Consider the following 7,882-nt stretch of genomic DNA (forward strand, 5'->3'; position numbering starts at 1 on the left):
AATATAAATCATTTCACAGCAAACAGAGGCTTGTGGAGGCGCTGGAGCTGTGACTCAGTGTGTGATAGGAAAACCATCTGCACGACCAAGCCTTTTTTTATTGGTGAGGGAGCCTCTTCCCTCGGGATGCTTAAAAAAGGCTCCTGACTAAGAAGTGGCCTCGATAAATGAATCTCGCACAGATCGAAGTGTGCACATGTTTTTCACATTGTGCCCAGAGAACTGCAACAATGGGTATTGTACTTTCTTTTGAAGTATATAATTCGTTGGCTGAAAATAGTCTCTATATTCTCCTCTTTGAGGTTAAGAAATTGAAATGGCCAACTAACTAAGATGCTGTGAATGATGTTATCTACCTACAACAAATATCTGTCTGTCTGTATGTAGAACGCATTTCTTACAAACCATTCATCTGGTCAATTTCACACGTAATGTATTTTTAATGGTCTGAGGAAGTGCAGTGTTCAATTTAGTTTAGTTTTTTAGTTCAATATAAATACAATTTGAATAAACAGGCGACTAGCACTCTGTAGCAGTACAGAGCTTTTAATTTGAAGATTGTGTTGATTGCTTAAAAGACCTGTGAAGTAGCCGACCTGCAATGTATGGAAAAATAACACCAGTAAGGACACGTTAAAGTAATGAAGTTTATTCTGTTTAAATATATATAAAACCTTAACTATAAAATCTTCATTGCAGATGAACCAGGTAGGATGAACACAACGTTTTCTAACTTGAACCTGCACAGAACTGTTTGATGATGGGCATTAATTAATGACAAGGATTAATTCTGAGGAAGCTCCAGAGCGTTAACACAGGTCAAGCAAACAGGCGAGTTTAGAACGGGCACTGCACTAGTTTAAATTAAATCATATATTTGTAATCTGGATTTATTCTCGAAGACAACAAGTATCCAGAGGTAAAGATATTGGTGGTTGTTGTCTTTTCATGGTATTTGTTGACGAGGGAAACAGAGACAAACTGGAGCTGTTTCCTCTAACACGATCAAATGTCCTCATGTTTGCCAGAGTTTGTTTGTCCTCTGCACTGATGTGTCCACGATGGGATTGCATCAGTTCTCCAGCTTTCTTACAGCAGCACATTCAACAGGTCCACTGGACGTCCGGTTTGACAGCCTCTATGCAAGAAACACACACTAAACCCCAGCAGAGATGACAAAAAAAACACACATTCCTGTGATTTTGGTTCAAAGATTCATGCTTCCCTATTCTCTTTTATATGTCTCCACAAAACCCTTAAATAATGACAAGACACGGCTCGGTGGAGAAGATCGAGCGCTTGCTGCTGCGAGTGTCCTCCAGCTAAACTGTCTTTGTTTCAGCTAATCCTTGCTAAGTATAAACAGCACGATTTGCATATGTCGACTTATTCTTTAGACATTGATGCAAATACCTTTGACTGAAACTCATCTCCTGGTGCTGAAGCAAAGCCCCTTGGTGTTTGTGTCTGAGTGGCTGCCTGTGCAGCACTTCCTGTTTTTTATGCTGAAGTGTGTTTATGCGTTTTAAGGAGGATCTCTGTCCATGTGGGTGTACAGCATGTCAGTAAATCATCTCTGTGTGCACGGCATCAGCAGTCAAGTGAGCAGGTAAATGCATGTGTGTGTGTGTGTGTGTGTTTAGTGTGTGTTTGCATGTGCGCAGCCATTTCTCCCCACAACACTGTGATTGACAGCAGCTATTAATAGGATTAAGTCCAAGTGGGCCTGAGCTCCCTCCAGGAGCTATAGGGCTGCGTCTGCACTGTTTGCGTGTGTGTGTGTGTGTGTGTGTGTGTGTGTGTGTGTGTGTGTGTGTGTGTGTGTGTGTGTGTGTGTGTGTGTGTGACAGTAAGAGAGAGAGTGGACGAGAGAGAGAGATAGTGCGTGAGAGTCACAGGCAGATGCATATAAATGAATGAGTAGTAAGTTAAGTGTTTCGTTGGTTTCTTACAAATGCTTGGAGCGTGTGGGTGGTTATGTTATACAGTTACTGCTTTAATTGGTAGTTGTGATGGGATAAATATCATACCCTATTCTGAAACCAAAAAAAAAGGCTTTAAAAGGTTATAACTCTTTATTTTCAGATGGGTTTCAGAGTTTCTAGGCATCAGAAGTGCAGCAAAACACTGCTAAATATCATAAATCAAAAATAACATTTGGGCAAATCTCCTCTGAAAAGTGTGTGTTGTAAACTCTGAAATAACAGACTTGCAAAAAAGACTGCAAGTGTATATATCCGAAAAGTACCGAGATAAAGATTTGCCCTTTTAAAAGCTGAAGTATCAAAGTCTCTGAACCTTTTTTCAATGTAGCAGCAGTTCTAAAATTTAACCAGGTTTCAAACCTGGAAAACGACCTGATGCACCCGGGGGAACTGGGACAGATTTGAAAGTCAAAATGTGTTGGAGAAACACTGTAAGAGGACTGCTGCAGTTTCAAAGAAGGAAAACTCAAAGAGTAAATCATGTTTGTTTAAAAAAAATAATTCCAGCCTATTAAAGAAATTATGCAAGGCTTCAGATTCAAACTGCAATCATGGAAAACCGTCCTCATTAGGATTCAAGCTTTCAAACACGAGTTTGAAACAACATTTCAAGGCGTTTTGGATGTGGAATGATATTTTAACACATAAGTCGTGTGCAATTTACTGCAATTTATATTCCATCTCTTTTCAGTTCTACAATAGGCCTTTGTCTCAGCATACATTGTGACTTTTCATAGTATGAGTGGAACAGGTGTTACTAATAATACTCTCTGCTGTTTGAATGTCCCAGTGCAGCCGTGACAGTGAGTGATGCCTCGGAACTGAGGCAGCTCAATGGACTTCAGCCATCACTCATTTATTATTCCCACCTTGTGCTTCTCCTACAGTGACACGTGAGAAATGAGGTGACCTCGGTGCAGCTTCACAGCGAGCACGTTACGCTAGCTGTTAATGGTCAGTGAATAAACCTGAAAAGAAAGCTCGGGCTGGCTGTGGTTCCAGCCTCTGTGACACAATACTTGCTGGTTATTAAAAGTGTGCAAAGCTGCATATCTTACCGGAGGCGAGCGGAGCGAACAGAGTGGCGACGCAGAGCAGGCATCTGATCCACATGACGTCTGAGGGGGACCTGGGAGCTGACATGGGACTTCTTCCTGCTGGGCCCAGACGCTCTGGTGGTGAGCTGTTTCTCTCACAGCTCAGTGTTGCTGACACCATACAGGCCTGCGAAGTGACACAGAGGAAGGAGACGCTCACTTGGGTGCCCACATCCAGACAAGTCGAAATGATTGATCCCCATATGTTATTTAGACACACTATACAGTATTACACACGCGTCCACAAACAAATTATTCACGTATCGGATGTGAGTATCATTAGAGAGCATTAGAAACCTGGAGCCCTTCACAATAAAAAATAAAAAAACCACATTTCACAAGAATTTATCAAAGAGCAAAAGCAGCAGCATTTCCCCCCAAAAACTGCTTCTAGTATTTGATCATTTTTTCCCTCAGATCAACCTTCAGATGATCACTGGTAAACTGCTTCGACAACAAAGTGCTGCCCCCCCCCCCCCCCCCCCCCCGACGCTCTATTACTCTGTTTGCTTATGGCGGATTGATGTTTTAACAAACAGCACTTTACTAAGGTCAATGCAGCTTCCCGTGGATATATGTCACAGAGGACCAGACACTAATCAATAATCATCTTAAACGATGCTGAGAGAAGTACAGGGAGCGTGGCATGATTAAGAGCCACAACAGTAACTCGTGGATGATACTAGAGCCCGATAACAGCTGGAGCCTGACACAACATCATTTTAATTTTTTTCAGAATATGAAGAATGTGTTGAGTAGAGCGAAACCACTATATCTCTAAGCTGATACTACTTTCTAATATGAGACAAAGTGGTATTGGCTTTTACCGATATGCACCATTTAAAGTGTAAAATATCGATTACATTGTCATAAGCGTTTTATGAAATTGGTGAAATTATTGACAATCTAAAACAAATATTTGCAGTAGTATAAGCCCTGACAAATCCATACAGTCAGGCTGTGGTGTTGAATGATGTTGATGAATAGACCCCACATGTAATAACAATATTAAGTGTACTCTGTATGAATATACATGTCAATCAATGAAATGTACAGTGAAATAAAGGCAATAATAGTCAGACTGATCCTTTAACAAATATATATATAGATGCAAACTCTTCATGATATAATTTCAGGCCATATCCTCCAGCAAGAATCAAGAGTCGTTTTTCTATCCTTCACAGTTCTGATACAGTTGGAATAATAAGCTGATGATAGATGGAAAACATTACTGGAAACTTACGCACAAATAAATATTTCACGAGTCACCGGACCATATGCCAGATAATCCATTTACACAAAATGTAGGACTGAATTCTAAATGTTGCCAGCGAAGAAATGAAACACTGAAAACCACATTATAATGCTGCCTAATGTTTGCATAATGATGCGGCGGTCTGTGTTGGGATTCACTTCACTCGGTGACGCACATCAGCATCAAAGTGTGAAATCTATTGATGTTCTAATCTAATTGTTCATTTCATGGTCTATCTGCGATAAACAATTAATAATCTGAGATTAGTAACAGTAAGTGACAGACTGGTAAACATCATCCCTCCCTCTCTTTTTTTCTGAAACTGATTAAGCTGACCAACGCTCGCCCACTGGCTCATCCATCAACTATTTCAAATCGCTTTCTTCAAATCCCACATTGCCGGACTCATCCTTATTTAATGATGACAAAATTGAAATGTTTACACAGCTCTTGCATGTTTGCACATGATGTTCAGGTCTGGAAGGTCATTGCATCATCGAGTTATCTTGCAGTCATCCTAGTTCGTGTCAAATAAACATCATTTTTCAAAGAGTAGTAGTTCAAAAGGTAACAGCAGCTTTATTTTGGGCCTAAATGTCCACTGATCTCAAGGGAACCCCAACCACGACCCAAATAAACAGCCATGTGGAGTTTGTGAATGTGTGTGTGTGTGTGTGTGTGTGTGTGTGTGTGTGTGTGACCGAGAGAGGCTGCAGAGATTTGCCACGGTAGATGGAGTGAAGCCGACAGGCAGAGCCATGGGAAATATTTCATGTGTAACAGAGACTATTGATCAGTGTGACCATAACCATTTTAGGCCCAGCAGAGACCAGGACAATAGTAAGCGACCTTATTCCAAGCTGTGAAGACAAACAGCAGCTTTTGGCACATTCTCTCCCTCAGACATTAACAAGGACAGTAGGGTTTTTTTTTTTTTGGTCCCCAACAAAAACTGACAGAATGACACAGACCTTTCTGTAACCACCGGAGACGTACGCCATATGCATAATGCATCCTTTGAAAATCTACAGTGGCAATAAGCCTCCTGCTGCCGACAGGGCCGATAGACAGAAACACCCAGAGGCACCCGTCCACTGCATAATCGGTATCTGTGGGAACAGACCCACACCAGAGACCAACAGCACAATCTTGTCAGGTTGTCAAAGAAAATCACCGAAAATGAAAATCCCGTTCAAATTACTGTGATAAAAACAAAGCTACGTACTGATATCACCGACCTTTAATTGGAGAAGAAAATTGTATTCGCTTTGTGATAAAAATAATCTACACTGTTTCCTAATCGTCTTGTTTTTTTATAAACAGTACATTATTCATCAACCGTTTATTTCCCCTGCATCCCTTATCTATTATCACCTGAAGTTCACATCTCTATATGGGTATTAAAATCTCACAGCACTGACCTGTTAGTGTCAGAAATATCATGGAGGTGTTACACAGCTATAGAATCAGTCTTTTTTTTTATTTTCATGAGAATTCTATTTAACTAGTTATTTATTAAGTCTTTATAATGACAAACTCACTCAGAATAATGAGTTAATATCTCAAAACACTGACTTAGTATCTCAAATTAACAGCTTAATGACTGACAAAATGAGTTACTCTCTCAAATTAATGACTTACTATGTCAAATAATGACTTTGTATCTCATAATTTTGATTCAACGTCTCATAATATCGACTTACAATGTCATAATTTTGAATTTTCAATCTCATAATTTAGATTTAGCTTTCATCTTAATTTTCTTCCACTGGCAGAACATTGGCTTCCATAAACCAGGCAGGGCTCTAGATGGGATGTGTCTCTTAATGATTTGTTCAATCAAACGCCGATCACACCGTTGGCAAACTTTTGAGCCAACAGAGATTTTTGTGCCTCTTAATATAGGGCAGTGCAGCTGATTCCATCAGAGAGGGATTTCCAATCCGCTAAAGATCGCCGACAAACCCCCTAATGGCGCCAAAGTGATAGAATCACAATAGACTCCCATGCATTATTCCTGCCCCTGCTTAAACAACTCAACAAGCTGCCCCCATTTTTGATTGATTGGCCCCTAACTCGGTTGAACACGGGCAATCTGACCAGCTGTCCTCGGCGAGACACGGGAGGCATACACTGACATATGGCCGGACGCCACCAGCCACAGCATTCCACTGTTCCATAATTCAGAAGCTATTCCATCACACACATGCTCCAGCCCCCCCAGCCCCCCCCCCCCTCCCAACCTCAGCCATCCGTTAATTAACCCTCTCATCTCCGCCACCCTCACGATGCCTTCACAGGACAATAGTTGCGTGGCGGCCTCGAGGCAGGATCCATCCAAACTCAAATCACTCCACTTGTGTTCATAATTCAGCAGGGCCGCATCCTCCCATATGTTCCGATAATGACATAAAAACATGTTCCATCGACAATGCATAGACAATGGCCCAAAGCAACCCCCCCACCCCCCCTCGTTTCTATATAATGTTTTGTCTCATTAACTTAATGTGTTGATTGGTTAATGCATTAGGAATAAACAGGCAGTAATGGCGCTAATTATCAGAACATATGTGGTGTGTTTACACCCCCGTCTTCGCCAGTCGATCGCGCACGTAAGATTTGGCAAACATCACACGCCCCATCTGAATCCACTCACTGTTCACAATGATGAAATAATCAAGTCATATATTTTGAAATGAACTCCGCACTCCCCGACGCGAGATGGTTGCATCTCAGCGGAGACCCCGGCTGGCAGATAAGCAGCATCTGCATGAACACCGAGCAAAACATCAGCTAATAAGCAGGATCAGACCAAAACAAATAGCCGTCCCCCGGATCCGAGCGCTTTGATTTACCTGCTGTTTCCACCCGTCTCTGCCCCAGTTATATCTGCTCAGGAGACACCGAGTAATTATTCCAGAAATATAAAAACATACACTTCTTTTTTGATGCTGTTGTTTTAAGGTTATTTGGCCACCAGAGTTTAGGATATAAAGTTTACAATATATGTGACAAAAAAAGAGTTCTGATTTGAATAAGAACAGTGTGATCTTATTCAATTTACCAGGTTCTCTATAGGAACCTACTGTTTACTGTGCCACTGAGACAATCTGCTCCTGGATAGAGCTGCATGCAGAAGTGACTGGGTCTCCGTGTCCTTTATTTTCCTGCCCTGAATCTTTATTTCCTACAGGGTCAGATTTAACGGAGATGTTGCCGGGGCCACTACACTCACAGACTTTACTGCATGCATCCATGAACTAATTGATGTTGGGCTGATTCTGTGCACTGAGGCAGCCTGACCCTATGACTGTGTGTGTGTGTCTGTGCGTGCTTGTGTGTGTGTGTGTGTGTGTGTGTGCTTGTGTGTGTGTGTGTGTGCGTGTGTGTGTGTACAGTCCCTTAATGAGAGTCCTGACTGTCACAGCAGTCCTCATTTGGGGATCCTGTCTTTCACTAATGAGTGCTGACCACACTGGGCTACCTTGTCAATGCATGTCACGCACAGGCACACACACATACAAACGTGCACGCGCATGTCACAC

This window comes from Pleuronectes platessa, chromosome 3 (assembly GCF_947347685.1).
Source record: "Pleuronectes platessa chromosome 3, fPlePla1.1, whole genome shotgun sequence".
NCBI lineage: Eukaryota > Metazoa > Chordata > Actinopteri > Pleuronectiformes > Pleuronectidae > Pleuronectes > Pleuronectes platessa.